The 22475-nt window shown below is 37.4% G+C and overlaps 1 pseudogene; it reads right to left on the bottom strand.

The window, feature by feature from the left end:
* Nucleotides 1-1396: 1396 nt before the first annotated feature.
* LOC133229917 (olfactory receptor 5D13-like) lies at nt 1397-11017 on the bottom strand (annotated as a pseudogene).
* Nucleotides 11018-22475: the final 11458 nt, after the last annotated feature.

Raw genomic sequence — 22475 nt, 5'->3', positions numbered from 1 at the left:
GTGAATATTGAGCCAGGGCTTTCCAGGTGGCGCTAGTGGTAAAGCATCTGCCTGCTAATGAAGGAGATGCCAGAGACTCCAGTTCAATCTTGAGAGACCTGGATTTGATTCCTGCATTGGAAAGTTCCCCTGGAGGAGGAAATTGTGACTCACTACAGTATTCTTGCCTGGAAAATTCTGTGAACAGAGGAGCGTGAGGGGTTACAGTCTATGGCATCACAATGTCAGAACTGACTGAGAAGGCACGCATCACACATGCACAAATATTGAGTCAACTTCTTCATGTCACCCTATACCCCTGATCTAGAACATAATAGCTCTACAAGAAGCAAAACTTTTCAAACCTTGCCTTTGAGTTTAGCCATTTTTTTTAACTTTGACCTGTAAAAAGTTAATATATGAGACCCAAACAGGGACTTGATTGCTTCAACATAAGAATGATCCAAGGAGTATGGTTTACATACAGGTCTGTAGACTGAAGATTAGTTGGTTTGATTAGCTCAGCCTTGAAGCTGGAGTGACCTGCTGCATATCAGCAGAGCTGCCTCAGTAAAGTCACTATTTCAAAAATAGCCATTGTTGCAACCTACTGGAGTTCATAAATGTTTCTTTTTCATGAATAAATAGCTAATGCTTTACTGAAATATGTACACTAAATCATAATCATTTGTTGGTTGTTATACTATCATGGGAGAACTGGTTTAAAGATACTGTAACTTAAAATGAATCAAAAATTATCTAAGTAAAATTTCTAGTAAAAGAGATAGATAAATACATTTTAAAATATACAACTGCAATGATGTATATGGAAAAACAAGTGATAGGTACACATTATATCTTCAAAATTTGTATCATTTTCTTGCACTAGCACATAGAAAATATTTTATACCTGGTTATATTATCAATTATATTTAAACTATACCATATTATGAACTATTTAAGTTAGATATATTTCAAATTTGTCTTTTTTGCCTGGGAATCTTCCAAAGCCAAAGTGTTTCTTATGGAACTAATAAAGTCTAAGATACTTAGAGTTTTATGCTGAGCAGCTCTTAACGTACTACTTTTACATTAAGACGTAAACTTCCTTATTGTAGGCTATAACTCTTCAGACCATTTTAAGAGTCCTACAGTTCACATGACTTGAATTAAACTGAAATTTAACCAGGAAAAATACAAGATCAGATATTATACACACTAAAAATTACAATTCAATGTTTGTATCAAAGTTTTAGTTTAAGTAGACTTTTATTTTTATTTGAAATTTTATTTTTTTAAGTTATTATAATAAAATAAAATAATGAACAGAAATTGGCCTGTCAATTGCAAGGTTAAAATAGGTTCATGATTCGATTTGCTATTGAGAAACTCTTACTCTCAAAAAATCCTTCTAGCTTTACATTTTATCATAGAACAATTTAATATTGATTAATTCCTTCACTGACTCTTTCACATCTTTGTTCCTGAGGCTGTAGATCACTGGGTTCAGCATGGGGATGACCACTGTGTAAAAGACAGAGGCCACCTTGACCATGAGCCATGAACTTCTGGAGTTAGGAACACAGTAGAGGAAAAGGATGGTCCCATGGAAGATGGTAATGGTGGTCAGGTGGGAGGCACAGGTGGAAAAGACTTTGTGGTGCCCCCCAGTCGAAGGCATCCTTAAGACAGTGATAAAAATGCAAACATAGGAGGTGAAAATAATCATCAGGCTGCTTACTTCATTGAATGTGGCAGAGACTAAAATGATCTCCTGGTTAATGTAAGGGTCAGAGCAGGAAATAGCAACAATGGCCGCTTGCTCACAGACAAAGTTATTTATGAACTTAGTCCCACAAAAGGACAACGTTGATAAAAAGTATGTGTATATTAAGGAACATGCTATACTCCAAGAGTATAATGCAGACACCAAAAGGAACAAAGCTTCTGGGACATCACAATGGTGTAGAGAAGAGGGTTACAAATGGCCACAAATTGGTCATATGCCATCACTGCCAACAGGAATGTCTCTGTCACCACAAATATGCAGACAAAGAAGAATTGTATGAGGCATCCTGTGAAGGAGATGGTTCTGTCTTCTACAACCAAGTTTTCTAGTAGCTTGGGTGTAACTACTGTCAAGTAACAGAAATCAAGGAAGGATAAGGGGCTGAGAAAGAAGTACATGGGCATGTGGAGCATGGAACTGGACTTGATCAGGATCATGCCCAGGTTCCCCAGCACAGTGACTCTGTAGATGGTCAGAAAGACTAGGAACAGGGCAGCTGGAGCTGAGGATATTCTGAGAAGCCCAAGAGAATGAAAGTGACCTCAGCACTCTGGTTTGCTTGGTTCCTGTGGACAAAATATCAATGTTTTGGATCAATATCAATGATCCAGAAGAGTAAAAACTAAACTTTGAAATAGGCTAGAGAATAGAAAATGTGTTGTGAAGCTCACTGGGTCTCTGTTTACAATGTTTCTGTAAATGCTATACTTCTGTTTTATTTCAAATGCTAATGTTCACTTATATGTCAATTATACAGCCAATAATCTTCATTGTGTATGATCTTCAGAAACAAAGAACTAAAACAGATTAGATCCTGCTTTATTTCAAATAATAAAATTCATTATCATCAGCTGCTTTCAAGACACATTGTCTTTGCGTGACTCTGAGCTTTGTGAAAACTCAGATATGATATGACATATGATATGACATATGATATGATATCATCATATCATATGTCATCATATGTCAATCCAATTACATGTATTAGAGAAAAACATCATTAGGTTCCACAGTTTCTTACCTGCCTCACCTCCTGAGCTATGAGACAATTAACTTATATGCTAATTTGTATAATGGTAACATTTCTGCAAAACAGTTATAATATTTTCTTGGTTCTGTCTCCTTTCAATTCCTTTCATATTCCTAGTTATTCCAAATTCTCAGCTCATTCTGGAGCTATGCTACAAGACATACTAAACTTTTTCACTTATGTTGAATTAATTTTGAAACTATTTAAATGTGTTCTTCATACCCAATTGTATTATTCATCAGAAGTTTCAAAACAAAATATGTGCTATGTTTCCTGTGATAATAGTTGAAACAATATTGAACAGAAAACTCTTATTTTTTTTCCATTGTAGCAGATTTTGGAATTTGGGTGACAAAAATAAGAACTGTGAAAGTACTGGAGAAAGCATATAGGCTTCAGAATGGATCAAATATATACTCTGCCATTTTGAATTAAGTTTTTAGTTCTTCCAAAGAAAAGTGGCTGGAAAATACCTATTTCAAATGGGACACCAGAATATTTCTTGATTACTACTGATCACAATGCATTTCCTCTATAGTAAGATAAGAATATTAATATAAATTTTAAATCACTAGATTGGAACTAGAGACTTTAATAATGAATTCAAATGCTGTAAGACATGGTATAACAGATATTTACCTTTTTATATATTAGAATTATGAATAATTGTTATGATTTCAAACATCTGATATGCTTGTGAAAATCCAGCACAAGCATGGACATCTATCAACTGGTGGACACATTGGGGAAGACAATGCAGAAATCCCTTCTTCTAGAAGCCACACAATGGAAACACTGTAGAATTTCATTAGAACACTTGGTTTAAGATGCATATTTCCTTATTTTCCTCTAGGTTTTCCCACCACACTATAGCGTTCTCTGATTCCCACATGATGAACTTGTAAGAAAGATACCTTCCAAGGACCATGTCCACAACAGACCCTCTGTAACAATAGTTTGTAAGGTCTCAGCACTGCAAAGATTGATTATGACTATATTATTCCAGCCACATTCCTTCAATTTAAAATGCTCTGTGCAAGATTATGAGAATAATTTTCCATGATTGTTTAATATAACAGTGACTTTAAGATTCCAAATAAATGTTAATAGCAAATGCATAACATTAACATTATTCAGTATGACTTTTCCAAAAACGGCTTGGATCTATAAATTCAACCTCATTATCACTTAATACATCCTTCTTTAGTGAAGGTGGATTTATCAACCTCTGCTATATAGTACATGCCTATTTCTCTATAGTTTATTTCCCCATTTTATTCTTTCTTATGATGTTTGCTTTATTTTACCACCTACTTTTATAGACATGACTCATTGTTTCATCCCTTCTGTATACAAAGTTTCATATTTATCACTCACAATTACTGTAGGTTATATTCCTATTATTTATAAATATGGTTATTACTGTCACTTTATTTCTAGAAAATTACAGGAAAATCTTGAAGACAAGGCCCATTTTGTTATAATTCTCCCTTTTGCCCAAAGGAGAATTCTCCATTTACAACTTTATGGTGAATACCAATAAGAAAACTAGGATAAAAATTATTTGAAAGAAAGAATTGGAATATAACTCCATAAACCTTCTCAGCAAAAGTGGTTCTTTGTGGACACTTTGTTCTACACATGTGTCTGTCTCCTACAAAGATTACTGGATCTTTGTATTTTCTTTTTTAAGCAAAATGAAAGAGACATGAGTCAACTCACCTAAATACAGAAGAACTTGAATGAGTAATTTAGTGAAGAACTCTTTGCTAAGATTAATGAACTCCAGCAACGCTGCTGCTTAGTACTTAATAGAAACACATCTGAAAAGGATAGTAAAAGTGCCCAGTATTTCTCATTAATTATTTCATATATTATGATTTTCCAACCTGTTAAGAAAACTCAGAGATACCAAAGATAAGATTAAGCCTGAAAAGTAAATCCTGGCACCAAACTTTATCACAAATATATGCCATCATGACTGAAAACTAGAGAACCTAACTAAAGTACTGCCTTGATGACTGCAATTCAACTAATTACATTTTAACTCTGAAATCTGTCCCAGGTGGTATATTGATTGTATATTATTTCCCTAAAGACTTAGGGTATTTGTATTATCAACTTTACTCATTTAATCTTAAGAAATAAACAACACCATTTAAAAAAATTTTATGTGTATATAAAATACATAAATCCACAAGAGGAAATTATACAGCAATAGATTTATCTTTTATTAATCCATATTTAATTTTTAAAATTTTCTTATGATGGTGTATATATATATATATATATATAGTCCTATGTTTCTAAACGTATGGCTGCTAAACTATAATTATACTGTTTATTTTGTACTTTACAATATTTGTACTATAAACTTTATTTTATATTTACACTATTGATTCTATTGATAGAAAACAGCTTCCATTGGCTTTTCAAACATAGAATGTTCTCAGATGTTTATATTTATTACTGAATCTAAAAAGAAATTTTGGATGATATGTTTTCTAAAAATATCTGTTTATGAAAAGGATGATATTTTCACTAATTTCAGTAACCACCCATCTTGGCCTTAAGGACACAGGTTAAAAATAATAACTTGATGCAGAAGGAGCTGAAGTGGAAGCAGTGAAAGATTTTACTTTCTTGGGCTCCAAAATCATTGCTTTATGGTGACTGCACATGTGAAATTAAAATGCACTTGGTCCATGGGACGAAAGTTATGGCAAAACTAGGCAGCATATTCAAAACCAAAGACATCACTTTGCCAACAAAAGTCCATATAGTCAAAGCCATGGTTTTTCCAGTAGCCAGGTATGGATGAGAGACTTGGACCATAAAGAAGACAAAGTGCTGAAGAACTGTCCTTTCAAATTGTGGTGCTGGGGAAGACTTGAAAGTTCTTTGGGCAGCAAGACCAAAACAGTTCATCCTAAAGGAAATCAGCTCTGCATATTCGTTGGAAGGACTGATGCTGAAACTGAAACTCCAGTGCTGGCCACCTGAGATGAAGAGCTGACTCACTGGAAAAGACCCTGATGCTGGGAAAGTTTGAAGGCTAGTGGAGAAGAGGGCAGCAGAGGATGAGATGGTTGGATGGCATCACTGACTCAGTGGACATGAGTTTGAGCAAACTCCAGGAGACAGTGAAGGGCAGGGAAGCCTGGCGTGCTGCAGTCCATGGGGTGGCAAAGACTTGGACATGACTTAGTGACTGAACAACAATAACAACAAGCTTATTTCTCACTAGTGGAAGATTCAAAATACATTTTGACTGGGTAGCTGTGCCCTATACGGGCTCTGATTTCTCCCAAATGTACCTCACCATCATCATGGTGCTTCTGAGGTTATGATTCTCTTAATATTCATTTGAGAAAGAATAGATTCTTCTTCAAATAAATGATGCCAGGAAAACTGGGTGTTCACAGGTAAAATTATGGGATTGGACACTTACCTCATATTATATACAACAATTAACTCAGAAAGTGAACAAGGACCTGAATGAAAGAGCATAAACTATGAAACTCTTACAAGAAAAATACAGGCCTTAAATGTCATGGCCTTGAATTTGGCAGTAGATTTTTAGATAGGGAAACAAAAACGTAAGTGACAATAACTAAATAAATTGCTAAATTGAGCTTCCTCAAAATTTAAAATATTTGTATATGAAAAACATTATCAATAAAGTGAAAAGAAAAGGTACAGAAAAGAAAGAATAAAGACAAAAAGTCAAATCAGATTCAAAATTTACAAATGTCCAACAAGCATGTGAAAATATTCTCAGCATATTTAATTATTGAAGTCGTGAAGTCCCTCAGTCATGTCTGGCTCTTTGTGACCCCATGGACTGTAGCCCACCAGACTCCTCCATCCATGGAATTTTCTAGGCAAGAGTACTGGAGTGGGTTGCCATTTTCTTCTCCAGGGGATGTTCCTAACCCAGGGATCAAAGCTGGGTCTCTCGCATTGTAGACAGATGCTTTACCATCTGAGCCACCAGGGAATCACTACAGACACTGTAGAATAAGTTTGGTGGTTCCTCTCACATGGATGAACATAGAATTACTATTAGACAAAATGCTTAGCAGGGTGAAAAATAGTCTTTCACAAAGAGGTATTAGGCTTTCCCCCCAATTTCTGGCAGATAATATACATCTTATGTGATAGTGGAGTCTAGGGAGGAGGGGCTGGGTATACCTGATACCAAGGTGTGTGCATGCTAAGTCGCTTCAGTGGTGTTTGATTCCTTGCCACTCTATGGACTGTAGCCCACCAGACTTCACTGCCTATGGAATTCTCCAGGCAAGAATACTGGAATGGGTTGCCATGTTCTCCTCCAGAGGATCCTCCCAACCCAGGGACTGAACCCATGTCTCCTACGTCTCCTGCATTGGTAGGCAGGTTCTTTACCACTAGTGCCACATGGGAAGCACCACAGCATATGTCAAATAGAATTCACTCTATGGACTGGATGTGAGTTTACTGTGAAGTGTGTTAGTTGCTTAGTTGTGTTTGAATCTTTGTAACTCCATGGACTAAAGCCCGCCAGCCTCCTCCGTCATGGGATTCTCCAGGCAAGGATACTGGAGTGGGTTGCCCTCCCTTTCTCTAGGGGATCTCCCCCCCCAAGCCTCCCCCCCCCCCCAGGGATAGAACCAAGGTCTCCTGCATTGCAAGCGGATTCTTTATCATCTGAACCACCAGGGAAGTCCATGATTTTGATAGTTGGGCAAAATTAAATCAGGTTAACCAAGATGCTTTAATTGATACTAGCAGGGCCCCAATTCAATCTACCATTAATGTTACTTACCAATGAAGTTCCCTGTTATGTTATTATAGTACATCAATAGCTATTTTATATGTAATTTGACTGACATGAAAGACTATTTTAGATTTAGCTGGAACTATTTCTGAAGTGTGGATTTCTTAATTTTATTTTTGATGATTTATGTACCAAGAACAAATAAATTTTATATTAAGTAGAATTTTACCAAATTATACTCAGGACTTTGTGGGGGCAAAGACATGACTTCTTTGCACTTACAATGTACCAATTCTTTCTACGTGGTGTTAAATAAATATATCCTTTAAATTTAGGCTTCTCTGGTACCTTAGATGGCAAAGAATCTGCTTGCAATGCAGGAGACATAGGTTTGATTACTGGTCATGCAGATGCCATGGAGAAGAGAATGACTACCCACTCCAGTATTCTTGCCATGGACACAGGAGCCTGGCAGACTAAAGCCCATAGAATTGTAAAGAGTCAGACATGACTGAGCAACTAAGCACAGGCATGTCTTTTAACTTTAGTGTCTTAGTGTTGAACAACTCTTAGTTACTATAATTCAACTGATGTAACTCTCTCATGGTTAACTATAAACTTTCATGACAACTCAAATCCATTCTTCGATGACTTATAATGACTTAAAGAAAAGAAAAAAAGAAGACTCACCTAGACAGCCAAATGGTAATGTGTCTTTACTCAGAAATCTTTACATGACAAACACTTTATCTAGAGACTTAAATAGTCTAGGCTTTAATTAGGTGTTATTTATCATTTTATTGCTAATTCTCTACAGTTTACTAAAGTTGTTGAATGATGTATCAACAAGGGAATTACGTTAAATGTGTGCACTGTTTTCCTTCCTAAAAATTGGAATTTGAAATGCTATTAAAAATTCTAGAAAACTTGGACAGTTCTCCACAGTGCTCTTGGAAATGAAAAAGCAATCCTAAGCCATTTTACATTCATTGACATAATAATTTGGTATTGAATAGCCTCCTAGCTGTCTATGGGGTTGCACAGAGTCAGACACGACTGAAGTGACTTAGCAGCAGCAGCAGCAGCTTCCTAGCAGTCTCTTTCACATCTTTGTTCCTGAGGCTGTAGATCACTGGGTTCAGCATGGGGATGACCACTGTGTAAAAGACAGAGGCCACCTTGACCATGAGCCATGAACTTCTGGAGTTAGGAACACAGTAGAGGAAAAGGATGGTACCGTGGAAGATGGTAATGGCAGTCAAGTGGGAGGCACAGGTGGAGAAGGCTTTGTGGCACCCCCCCCCAGTTGAAGGCATCTTCAGGACAGTGATAAAAATGAAAACATAGGAGGTGAGAATAATCATCAGGTTGCTCATTTCATTAGATGTGGCAGAGACTAAAATGATCTCCTGGCTAATGTAGGGGTCAGAGCAGGAAACAGCAACAATGGTCGCATGCTCACAGACAAAGTTATTTATGATATTATTTCCTCTAAAGGACAATTCAGATAAAAAGTGGGCAAGAGTCAGGGAACAGACTGTACCCCAAGAGTATGATGCACCCACCAATAAGGAACAAAGCTTCTGGGACATGACAACTGGGTAGAGAAGAGGGTTGCATGCAAACGGCCACAAATTGGTCATATGCCATCATGGCCAACAGGAATGTCTCTGTCACCACAAATATGCAGGCAAAGAATTGCATGATGCATCCTATGAAGGAGATGGTTCTGTCTTCCACAATCAAGTTTTCTAATAGCTTGGGTGTAACTACTGTTGAGTAACAGAGATCAACAAAGGACAAATATCTGAGGAAGTAGTACATAGGGGTGTGGAGTTTGGGATTTATCTTGATAATTAGGATCATGGGCCAGGTTCCCCAGCACAGTGACAGAGTAGATGGTTAAGAATAACAGGACAAGGGGTATCTGGAGTTTGGGATATTCTGAGAAGTCCAAGAGAATGAAAGTAACTTCTGCACTCTGGTTTTCTTGGTTCCTGTGGACAAAATATAAAAGTTGATTCAGAGAAATCTGAAGCAAAATTTGAATGAAATGTAATGTTATTCCCTCAGTATTGTCGGATGTTTTTGCAACTCCATGGACTGTAGCCTGCCAGGTTCCTCTGTCCATGAGATTCTCTGGGCAAGAACACTGGATGGGTTCTCGTGCCCTTCTCCAGGGGGTCTTCCTGACCTAGGCATAGCATGAGAGTACTTATGGGGAAAAAGAGTGCATTGAATTACTATTATTTTTTTAATTAGCCTCTTTTCCTCCAAAATGCCTCTACTGTCTTTTTCTGACATTAAAATTCATTCTTTTCAAAGCTACTTCCTAAATTCTTACCAAAACCTGAAATGGCACACAGTATAAAGTTCATTCCACATAGAATTCTCTAAAAATTATATATCTCATTCAGTTCAGTTCAGTTCAGTTCAGTGGCTCAGTCGTGTCTGACTCTTTGCGACCCCATGAATCGCAGCACGCCAGGCCTCCCTGTCCATCACCAACTCCCGGAGTTCACTCAGACTCATGTCCATTGAGTCAGTGATGCCATCCAGCCATCTCATCCTCTGTCGTCCCCTTCTCCTCCTGTCCCCAACCCCTCCCAGCATCAGAGTCTTTTCCAATGAGTCAACTCTTCGCATGAGGTGGCCAAAGTACTGGAGTTTCAGCTTTAGCATAATTCCTTCCAAAGAAATCCCAAATTCGTAGTTACCTCTATTTTACATCCTAAATTGCACATTATATGTCACCCTACTTAACACTAATAAGATTCTCTCTCTTTTTTTAAATTCTTGACAAATTTAATTCCTTGCTTCCTCACAAAATAATTTAAATTATATAAAAACTGGAACTTTGTCTAATTTATCACTGTATTCTTAGCTCTTAGAAGAATATTAGTACTAGATATTCAAAAGAGTCATATTAAATGAAAATGATTTCAGTGGGTCTCAAAATAACTTGTCTTTAAAAGGCATTGGTGCCATTTTAAGTAGATATTAGGTTTCCATTTTCTCATCAGTGATTAGTTTCATTGCTTTTGTCATTTCAGATAACTTTTTTGAACATCAGATCTTGGAAGATAGAAATAATGTTACTGAATTTATTATCTTGGGACTTTCTATGGACAAGAAAGTCCGGATTTTTCTTTTTCTGTTATCTGGCTATTTGGTTGTGGAATTTGATTGTTGTGATTTCTATTACATGCAGTCAGCTAATCACCCAGCCCATGTACTTCTTCCTTAACTACCTTGCACTCTCAGATCTCTTCTACACCTCCACTGTGACACCCAAACTCATGACTGACTTACTGATGGAGAAAAAGGCCATTTCCTATAAAAACTGCATGATACAGCTTTTCACCACACACTTCTTTGGGGGTATTGAAGTCTTCATCCTCACAGGGATGGCCTATGACCACTTTGTGGTCATCTGCAAACCTCTCCACTACGCCATCATCATGAACAGGCAAAGATGTCACTCAATTCTCATAGTATCATGTGCAGGGATCCTTCCTCATTCTCTTGGTCTCTTTCTTCTTGAGATTGTTTTACCTTTCTGTGGCCCCAATGAAATAGATCACTATTTCTGTGATGTATATCCTTTGTTGAAACTAGCCTGCACTGATACACACAAAATTGGCTTTTTTGTCATTGGCAATTCTGCTTGATGGGACTGGTGATCTTTGTGGTTTTGATGACCTCCTACATTTTGATTTTGTATAATATGCATGCATATTCTGCAGAAAGTTGCCATAAAGCACTTTCCACCTGTAGTTCCCACATCACAGTTGTGATCCTCTTTGTCACACCTGACATCTTTGTTTACAATAGACCTGCCACAACACTACCAGAAGATAAGGTGTTTAGACTCTTCTACACAATTATTGTCCCCATGCTCAACCTGCTTATCTACACACTTAGAAACATGGAGATGAAAAATTCCATAAGAAGAGTTTGGTGCAATAAAAGGTTCTGAGAAGGGAGGTTAATGACTTGAAGGTCATTCATCTTTGACGCCAATGACTGTCTTCTCATCACTCCCTCTGTTGCTGATTCTCTCCTGCTAATGGGAAAATCAGTCAGAATGTGTAAAAGACAAGCCTTCAACAACAGCTTGCCTTAAGTGGTTCCTTCTTTATTTTCCTCTCAATGCATTTTCCTTGATTTCACTTTTCACTAATAATCCCCTTTGTTAAAAAAAAGAAAAAGAAAGAAAAGAAAAGAAAACTTTTTACAGAGTAAAAACACACTGAAAAATCTGGAGGGAGAGTGATCCTGCCCATATTGAAGGCTAAACCTGGGGGATACCTAGCTCTCAAAGCACTTGGCCTCAAGTTTTAAAAGGTAATAATATGTTAAAAGGTAAAAGACAGTTAAAGAATCTGCCTGCTAATCCAGGAGACACAGGTTCGATCCTTGGGCCCAGAAAATCCTCTGGAGAAGGAAATGGCTACCCACTCCAGTGTTTTTGCCTGGGAAACCCCATGGAGAGAGGAATCTGGTGGGCTACAGCCCATGGGGATGCAAAACAGCTGGACATGACTCAGCGACTAAACAAAAACAAAAAGGCAGTTATAGGAAAATAGGAACAATTGCATACTGCAAACTCCTTTCAGAACTATATACCTAGCCTTGTATCCTACAACTCTAGATTTCTTTTAGTCAAATACCTAGAATTTTTTGTGTGTATTTGTGAACTGCTATTATTTTACTTAAGTGAAAAGAATATATAGATATAAGTAGAACATAGTGTAAAGTCCAGTCTTATAGTCTACATGGCAAGTCTTATAGTCTGAAAAGCAAGTCACTGTGTTATCTGTTTGTGAAGTGACATTGTAAGTATTGGGGAAAATATATGTGTTTATATATATATATATATATATATATATATATATATATACATACACACACACATACATACACAAACTCATGCTATTTTAACTGGGTTTGACATTAAGTATATATGATCAAGAAATAAATAAACCACAACTGACTTTGCTACAAAAAAGAAGAAAATATAAATCCCTTAGTTCCTCAAAATAGATGATTTATCTCAAAGTAAAAGATTTTCACTTACTATCTAAATTCAAGTGTATAAGAATCCTAAAATAATATTTGACAAAATATAGATCAGATCACTTCATGGGAAATAGATGGGGAAACAGTGGAAACAGTGTCAGACTTTATTTTTTTGGGCTCCAAAATCACTGCAGATGGTGACTGCAACCATGAAATTAAAAGACGCTTACTCCTTGGAAGGAAAGTTATGACCAACCTAGATAGCATATTGAAAAGCAGAGACATTACTTTGCCAACAAAGGTCCGTCTAGTCAAGGCTATGGTTTTTCCTGTGGTTATGTATGGATGTGAGAGTTGGACTGTGAAGAAGGCTGAGTGCCGAAGAATTGATGCTTTTGAACTGTGGTGTTGGAGAAGACTCTTGAGAGTCCCTTGGACTGCAAGGAGATCCAACCAGTCCATTCTGAAGGAGATCAGCCCTGGGATTTATTTGGAAGGAATGATGCTAAAGCTGAAACTCCAGTACTTTGGGCACCTCATGTGAAGAGTTGACTCATTGGAAAAGACCCTGCTGCTGGGAGAGATTGGGGGCAGGAGGAGAAGGGGACGACAGAGGATGAGATGGCTGGATGGCATCACTGACTCGATGGATGTGAGTCTGAGTGAACTCTGGAAGTTGGTGATGGATAGGGAGGCCTGGCATGCTGCAATTCATGGGGTCGCAAAGAGTCAGACACGACTGAGCGACTGAACTGAACTGATATATATATATATATATATATATATATATATATATATATATATATATATTCTGCTGCTGTGCTTAGGTGTATCTGACTCTGACCACATGTACTGTAGCCCACCAGGCTTCTCTGTCCATGGGGATTCTCTAGGCACAAATATCACAGTGGGTTGCCATGTTCTCCTCCAGGGGATCTTCCCAACCCAGGGACTGAAGCCAGGTCTCCCACATTGCAGGCAGACTCTTTACCAACTGAGCCATCAGGGAAGCCCAAGTATACTGGAGTGGATCGCCTATCCCTTCTCCAGGGGATCTTCCTGACCCAGGAATCAACCAGGGGTCTCCTGCATTGCAGGTGGATTATTTACCAGCTGAGCTACCAGGGAAGTCTGATGTGTGTGTATATATATACACACACATATTTCTGTATATATACATATATATATATAGGGTAGAGAGAGAAAAATGGAATTTTTGAACAATTATCTGATGGAATTTAATGGGGTTAAGACTATCTTTGAAGAAGTAAGATTCATTTACCCAACTATCTGTTTTGCTTAAAAACTAAACCAGGTGTTCCTCAGTTTTATCTAGTCTGATAATCCTATTCCACTCTTTTCTTCTTTTTCTACTACAAATACATGCCACAGTCCATGGGGTCACAAAGAGTTGGACATGACTGAGTAACTTTTGATCTCTGCCTTTATGATGACTTCCTCCTTGCTGAAAAGCTTTAAATAAAACTTTGAGTGTTGCCATGAATTTTATGGTTTTTGCTTTCCCTTACCTGACTACTTAGGGGGCTTCCCAGGTGGTGATAGTGGTAAAGAACCCATCTGCCAATGCAGGAGACATAAAAGGAATGAGTTCAATTCCTGAGTCTGGACGATCCCCTGGAGGAGGTTATAGCAACCCCCTCCACTATTCTTGCCTGGATAATCTCATGGACAGAGGAGCCTGGCAGGCTATAGTCCATAGGGTCACAAAAAGACACTACTGAAGCAATTTAGCACGCACACACACACACACACAAACCTGATTACTTAACTGTCTTAACTGTACTTTGACATTCGATGCTTAGAAAGAATTTTATCTGCTGATTTTCAATTTACACCTCTGTAAAATAATATAGATAATTAGATCAATATTTCAGAACTAGAGTTTATAGAGCTTTATAAGAAAAATGATCACATATATCTTGTGAAGATTGAAATCATATTTTATTATAATGTTATTTAAACATGCATGAAAATACACTACAGAAATCTGCTTCAGTTCAGTTCGGTAGCTCAGTCATGTCCGACTCTTTGTGACCCCGTGAATTACAGCACGCCAGGCCTCCCTGTCCATCACCAACTCCCAGAGTTCACCCAAACTCATGTCCATCGAGTTGGAGATGCCATCCAGCCATCTCATCCTCTGTCATCCCCTTCTCCTCCTGCCCCCAATCCCTCCCAGCATCAGAGTCTTTTCCAGTGAGTCAACTCTTCACATCAGGTGGCCAAAGTATTGGAGCTTCAACCTCAGCATCAGCCCTTCCAATGAACACCCAGGACTGATCTCCTTTAGGATGGATTGATTGGATCTCCTTGCAGTCCAAGGGACTCTCAAGAGTCTTCTCCAGCACCACAGTTCAAAAGCATCAATTCTTCAGCGTTCAGCTTTCTTCACAGTCCAACTCTCATATCCATACATGACAACTGGAAAAACTATAGCCTTGACTAGATGGACCTTTGTTGGCAAAGTAATGTCTCTGCTTTTCAATATGCTATCTTGGTTGGTCATAACTTTCCTTCCAAGGAGTAAGCATCTTTTAATTTCATGGCTGCAGTCACCATCTGCAGTGATTTTGGAGCCCCCCAAAATAAAGTCTGACACTGTTTCCACTGTTTCCCCATCTATTTCCCATGAAGTGATGGGACCAGATGCCATGATCTTCGTTTTCTGAATGTTGAGCTTTAAGCTCAACTTTTTCACTCTCCCCTTTCACTTTCATCAAGAGGCTTTTTAGTTCCTATTCACTTTCTGCCATAAGAGTGGTGTCATCGATACTCTTCAGGATCTCTGCCTCGATGGCAGCCTGCAGACGCCCTGGCCTGAATTCTCCCCCTGGAGATAAGGGCTCACCAGCATGACGTGTGCTCTTTCAATGCACCCTACAGGTCACGGGTGCTGAGCACTCTAAAGTAAGCTCCTGAAGCCCCCTCACCAGTTGCTTAGGGACATGCTAATCCCATAAAGTAAATTAAAAAAAAAAAAAAAAGAGTGGTGTCATCTGCATATCTGAGGTTATTGATATTTCTCCCGGCACTCTTGATTCCAGCTTGTGCTTCTTCCAGCCCAGCGTTTCTCATGATGTACTCTGCATAGAAGTTAAATAAGCAGGGTGACAATATACAGCCTTGACATACTCCTTTTCCTATTTGGAACCAGTCTGTTGTTCCATGTGCAGTTCTAACTATTGCTTCCTGACCTGCATATATGTTTCTCAAGAGGCAGGTCAGGTGGTCTGGTATTCCCATCTCTTTCAGAATTTTCTTTTTTTTTTTTTTTAATTTAATTTTATTTTTTTAAATTTTATTTTATTTTTAAACTTTACATAATTGTATTAGTTTTGCCAAATATCAAAATGAATCCACCACAGGTATACATGTGTTCCCCATCCTGAACCCTCCTCCCTCCTCCCTCCCCACAGTTGACTATGCCAAAGTCAAATGCTTTGGCATAGTCAATAAAGCAGAAATAGATGTTTTTCTAGAACTCTCTTGCTTTTTCAATGATCCAGCGAATGTTGGCAGTTTGATCTCTGGTTCCTCTGCCTTTCCTAAAACCAGCTGGAACAACTGGAAATTCATGGTTCAAGTATTGCTGAAGCCTGGCTTGGAGAATTTTGAACATTAGTTTGCTAGCATGTGAGATGAGTGCAATTGTGTGGTAGTTTGAGCATTCTTTGGCCTTTCCTTTCTTTGGGATTGGAATGAACACTGACCTTTTCCAGTCCTATGGCCACTGCTAAGTTTTCCAAAGTTGCTGGCATATTGAGTGCAGCACTTTCACAGCATCATCTTTCAGGATTTGAAGTAGCTCAACTGGAATTCCATCACCTCCCATAACTTTGTTCATAGTCATGCTTCCTAAGGCCCATTTGACCTCACATTCCAAGATGTCTGGCTCTGGGTGAGTGATCACACCATTGTGATTAGCTCGGTCATGCAGATCTTTTTTGTACAGTTCTTCTGTGTATTCTTGCCACCTCTTCTTAATATCTTCTGCTTCTGTTAGGTCCATACCATTTCTGTCCTTTATCAAACCCATCTTTGCATGAAATATTCCCTTGGTATCTCTAATTTTCTTGAAGAGATCTCTAGTCTTTCCCATTCTGTTGTTTTCCTCTATTTCTTCTACTTATGTTTCTAATATAATGAAAAGAGTAAAAATAAAATATTTCACAGAAATTAATTTATAAAAACTATTAGAATTGTATTCTAATAGTATTATTATAAATAAGGTATACATTTCTTTTTTTTTCTTCCAATTTTATTTTATTTTTAAACTTTACATAATTGTATTAGTTTTGCCAAATATCAAAATGAATCCGCCACAGGTATACATGTGTTCCCCATCCTGAACCCTCCTCCCTCCTCCCTCCCCATACCATCCCTCTGGGCCGTCCCAGTGCACCAGCCCCAAGCATCCAGCATCATGCATCGAACCTGGACTGGCAACTCGTTTCCTACATGATATTTTACATGTTTCATTGCCATTCTCCCACATCTTCCCACCCTCTCCCTCTCCCACAGAGTCCATAAGACTGTTCTATACATCAGTGTCTCTTTTGCTGTCTCGTACACCGGGTTATTGTTACCATCTTTCTAAATTCCATATATATGCGTTAGTATACTGTATTTATGTTTTTCCTTCTGGCTTACTTCACTCTGTATAATAGGCTCCAGTTTCATCCACCTCATTAGAACTGATTCAAATGTATTCTTTTTAATGGCTGAGTAATACTCCATTGTGTATATGTACCACAGCTTTCTTATCCATTCATCTGCTGATGGACCTCTAGGTTGCTTCCACGTCTTGGCTATTATAAACAGTGCTGCGATGAACATTGGGGTACACGTGTCTCTTTCCCTTCTGGTTTCCTCAGTGTGTATGCCCAGCAGTGGGATTGCTGGATCATAAGGCAGTTCTATTTCCAGTTTTTTAAGGAATCTCCACACTGTTCTCCATAGTGGCTGTACTAGTTTGCATTCCCACCAACAGTGTAAGAGGGTTCCCTTTTCTCCACACCCTCTCCAGCATTTATTATTTGTAGACTTTTGGATCGCAGCCATTCTGACTGGTGTGAAATGGTACCTCATAGTGGTTTTGATTTGCATTTCTCTGATAATGAGTGATGTTGAGCATCTTTTCATGTGTTTGTTAGCCATCTGTATGTCTTTTTTGGAGAAATGTCTATTTAGTTCTTTGGCCCATTTTTTGATTGGGTCGTTTATTTTTCTGGAGTTGAGCTGTAGGAGTTGCTTGTATATTTTTGAGATTAGTTGTTTGTCGGTTGCTTCATTTGCTATTATTTTCTCCCATTCTGAAGGCTGTCTTTTCACCTTGCTAATAGTTTCCTTTGATGTGCAGAAGCTTTTAAGGTTAATTAGGTCCCATTTGTTTATTTTTGCTTTTATTTCCAATATTCTGGGAGGTGGGTCATAGAGGATCCTGCTGTGATGTATGTCGGAGAGTGTTTTGCCTATGTTCTCCTCTAGGAGTTTTATAGTTTCTGGTCTTACGTTTAGATCTTTAATCCATTTTGAGTTTATTTTTGTGTATGGTGTTAGAAAGTGGTCCAGTTTCATTCTTTTACAAGTGGTTGACCAGATTTCCCAGCACCACTTGTTAAAGAGATTGTCTTTAATCCATTGTATATTCTTGCCTCCTTTGTCGAAGATAAGGTGTCCATATGTGCGTGGATTTATCTCTGGGCTTTCTATTTTATTCCATTGATCAATATTTCTGTCTTTGTGCCAGTACCATACTGTCTTGATAACTGTGGCTTTGTAGTAGAGCCTGAAGTCAGGTAAGTTGATTCCTCCAGTTCCATTCTTCTTTCTCAAGATCGCTTTGGCTATTCGAGGTTTTTTGTATTTCCATACAAATTGTGAAATTATTTGTTCTAGCTCTGTGAAGAATACTGTTGGTAGCTTGATAGGGATTGCGTTGAATCTATAAATTGCTTTGGGTAGTATACTCATTTTCACTATATTGATTCTTCCAATCCATGAACATGGTATATTTCTCCATCTATTAGTGTCCTCTTTGATTTCTTTCACCAGTGTTTTATAGTTTTCTATATATAGGTCTTTAGTTTCTTTAGGTAGATATATTCCTAAGTATTTTATTCTTTCCGTTGCAATGGTGAATGGAATTGTTTCCTTAATTTCTCTTTCTGTTTTCTCATTATTAGTGTATAGGAATGCAAGGGATTTCTGTGTGTTGATTTTATATCCTGCAACTTTACTGTAGTCATTGATTATTTCTAGTAATTTTCTGGTGGACTCTTTAGGGTTTTCTATGTAGAGGATCATGTCATCTGCAAATAGTGAGAGTTTTACTTCTTCTTTTCCAATTTGGAAAATCAAAAAAGAAATCAAAATTTGCATAGAAACGAATGAAAATGAAAACACAACAACCCAAAACCTGTGGGACACGGTAAAAGCAGTCCTAAGGGGAAAGTTCATAGCAATACAGGCACACCTCAAGAAACAAGAAAAAAGTCAAATAAATAACCTAACTCTACACCTAAAGCAACTAGAAAAGGAAGAAATGAAGAACCCCAGGGTTAGTAGAAGGAAAGAAATCTTAAAAATTAGAGCAGAAATAAATGCAAAAGAAACAAAAGAGACCATAGCAAAAATCAACAAAACCAAAAGCTGGTTCTTTGAAAGGATAAATAAAATTGACAAACCATTAGCCAGACTCATCAAGAAACAAAGGGAGAAAAATCAAATCAACAAAATTAGAAACGAAAATGGAGAGATCACAACAGACAACACAGAAATACAAAGGATCATAAGAGACTACTATCAACAATTATATGCCAATAAAATGGACAACGTGGAAGAAATGGACAAATTCTTAGAAAAGTACAACTTTCCAAAACTGGACCAGGAAGAAATAGAAAATCTTAACAGACCCATCACAAGCATGGAAATTGAAACTGTAATCAAAAATCTTCCAGCAAACAAAAGCCCCGGTCCAGACGGCTTCACAGCTGAATTCTACCAAAAATTTAGAGAAGAGCTAACACCTATCCTGCTCAAACTCTTCCAGAAAATTGCAGAGGAAGGTAAACTTCCAAACTCATTCTATGAGGCCACCATCACCCTAATACCAAAACCTGACAAAGATCCCACAAAAAAAGAAACCTACAGGCCAATATCACTGATGAACATAGATGCAAAAATCCTTAACAAAATTCTAGCAATCAGAATCCAACAACACATTAAAAAGATCATACACCATGATCAAGTGGGCTTTATCCCAGGGATGCAAGGATTCTTCAATATCCGCAAATCAATCAATGTAATACACCACATTAACAAATTGAAAAATAAAAACCATATGATTATCTCAATAGACGCAGAGAAAGCCTTTGACAAAATTCAACATCCATTTATGATAAAAACTCTCCAGAAAGCAGGAATAGAAGGAACATACCTCAACATAATAAAAGCTATATATGACAAACCCACTGCAAACATTATCCTCAATGGTGAAAAATTGAAAGCATTTCCTCTAAAGTCAGGAACAAGACAAGGGTGCCCACTTTCACCATTACTATTCAACATAGTTTTGGAAGTTTTGGCCACAGCAATCAGAGCAGAAAAAGGTATACATTTCTAATATAACATTAGAAATAAGAACAATAGCAAAACAATTTTGAGCAGTTTCTATTCTAAGAATGATATTACACACTTCCTTTCAGCATCACAATTAGCTTATGAACTAGTTACTAATATCTCTAAACAACAGAGAAAAAAAAAATAAGGTCTTTTCAGGGCCCCTCACTTAGTAAGATATTTATCTGCATGCTTCCTGTTCACTTGTTACTAAATTCATATTTTAATAAATCACTTGAATCATAACTGCCATCTACTGCCATAACTACCATCTACTGCCATAACTGCCAACTATTATTAGTACAATTTTAGAGTAACTCAACATTTTATAATAATAATTTTATTGGAAAACAAACTCTTTAAACCTAAGGTAAACTATTAAAAACTAAAACACTTGTTTATAATTTTCTATTGCTTCAAGATACCTTTAATGAACTAATGCAAACTAGCATACACCATGATGTATATTTCATAATAATTCACAGAATTAGCTAGGTTATCAATTGCTCTAATAACAATTTTCAAAAAATTTTTAGTATTTAGTAATTAAAAAAATTATAATTCATATTCTATATGAATGTTTCCCTTACTTCCACATTTGAACTCCTCTGAAATTTTTCATTATACACTGTGCTATGATATTATTTTGTCTTTCCCTATATGGATTCATTTACATATTCAGTCTATCTATAATTTTTTTCCTTTCACACGTGCTGCTGCTGCTGCTAAGTTGCTTCAGTCTTGTCTGACTCTTTGCGACCCTATGAACCATAGCCTGGCAGGCTCCTCTGTCCACGGGATTCTCCAGGCAGGAATACTGGAGTGGGGATGCCATGCCCTCCTCTAGGAAATATTCCCCACCCAGGGATTGAGCCCACATCTCTTCCTTTTCCTGCATTGGCAGGTGGATTCTTTACTACTAGCTCCACCTAGGAAGCCCCTATACATGCGCAATATAATACATTATTCATCCCCTTCGAGTTATTTTCATGATGTCAAGTGAATCTTATTTTGTTAAAGAATTAAAAATAAAATTCAATTATTTAAGACTCAATTCAGTTATTAAGAGATACTTCTTAATTCTATATATATCTAGGGATATCAAAGTGTATAGAAATTCTATGGAAATTGAAGATGTGTACCCTTTGTTTTGGGCTTCCCAGATGGCACTAGTAAAGAATGTTCCTGCAATATAGGAGATGCAGGAGGCCTGGGTTGGATCCCTGGGTGGGTAAGATCCCCTGGAGGAGGGCACAGCAATGCAACGGTAATGGAAAACCAAAAGTATACACTAGATTGAATAGTTTCAGTACTATCATTTACTTTTGTTTTTACAATCCCATTGTCTTCAACTAAGATAACATGCAGATTCTGCAGTGTTCCTGCCACTAACATTTTTACTAGTAGAGTATCCATACATCTCAGACATTGAAAAGTGGGCAGCCATCCTATGTGCTTGATATAATCTGATTTTATGTCCATTATTTCAGCATAATTATTAGCAGACCTCTTCTTTTTACATTCAAATTATCTCAATTTGAGCAATAAATCATATAGCTACTCTTTTTATTTCCAAACTAATTTTTCAGTATATATGAAGATATTGTTATGGTAAAAGGTTATATAATTATTAATTTTTGTCATTTTCAAGATGATTTCATTAAAATCCCTTTTTTAATTTATTTATTTTAATTGGAGGCTAATTACTTTACAATATTGTATTGGTTTTGCCATACATCAATATGAATCTGCCACGGGTGTACACGTGTTCCCAATCCTGAACCCCTCTCCCACCTCCCTCCCCATATTATCCCTCTGGGTCATCCCAGTGCACCAGCCCCAAGCATCCTGTATCCTGCATCAAACCTGGACTGGTGATACATTTCTTATATGATATTATGCATGTTTCAATGCCATTCTCCCAAATCATCCTACCCTCTCCCTCTCCCACAGAGTCCAAAAGACGAAACATGCTCCAATTTTTATATAGTGATTCTCACATAAATCACATTTTTGTTGTTCATTTCCTACATTTTTGCTTTTCAAAGAGTTGCAATGAATATGGGAAGTCCTCAGGTGAGTAGAAAATAAGACTTTAAATTTCAGATACTCCTTTTTTATGAGACTGCAGGGAGTATAGCAAGGTTCTATGGACTTTCTGTCTGAGATGATCAACATGAGTATAGCTTATGTACATTTGGAGATTCGTTTCATGGAACTAAAATAGGGGAGATTAGAATGGTAACCTCCATTTA

Source organism: Bos javanicus, chromosome 18 (genome assembly GCF_032452875.1).
Source record: "Bos javanicus breed banteng chromosome 18, ARS-OSU_banteng_1.0, whole genome shotgun sequence".
NCBI classification, from domain to species: domain Eukaryota; kingdom Metazoa; phylum Chordata; class Mammalia; order Artiodactyla; family Bovidae; genus Bos; species Bos javanicus.
Note: the sequence above shows the minus strand (reverse complement) of the source record. Positions and strands in the feature narration are given on the sequence as shown.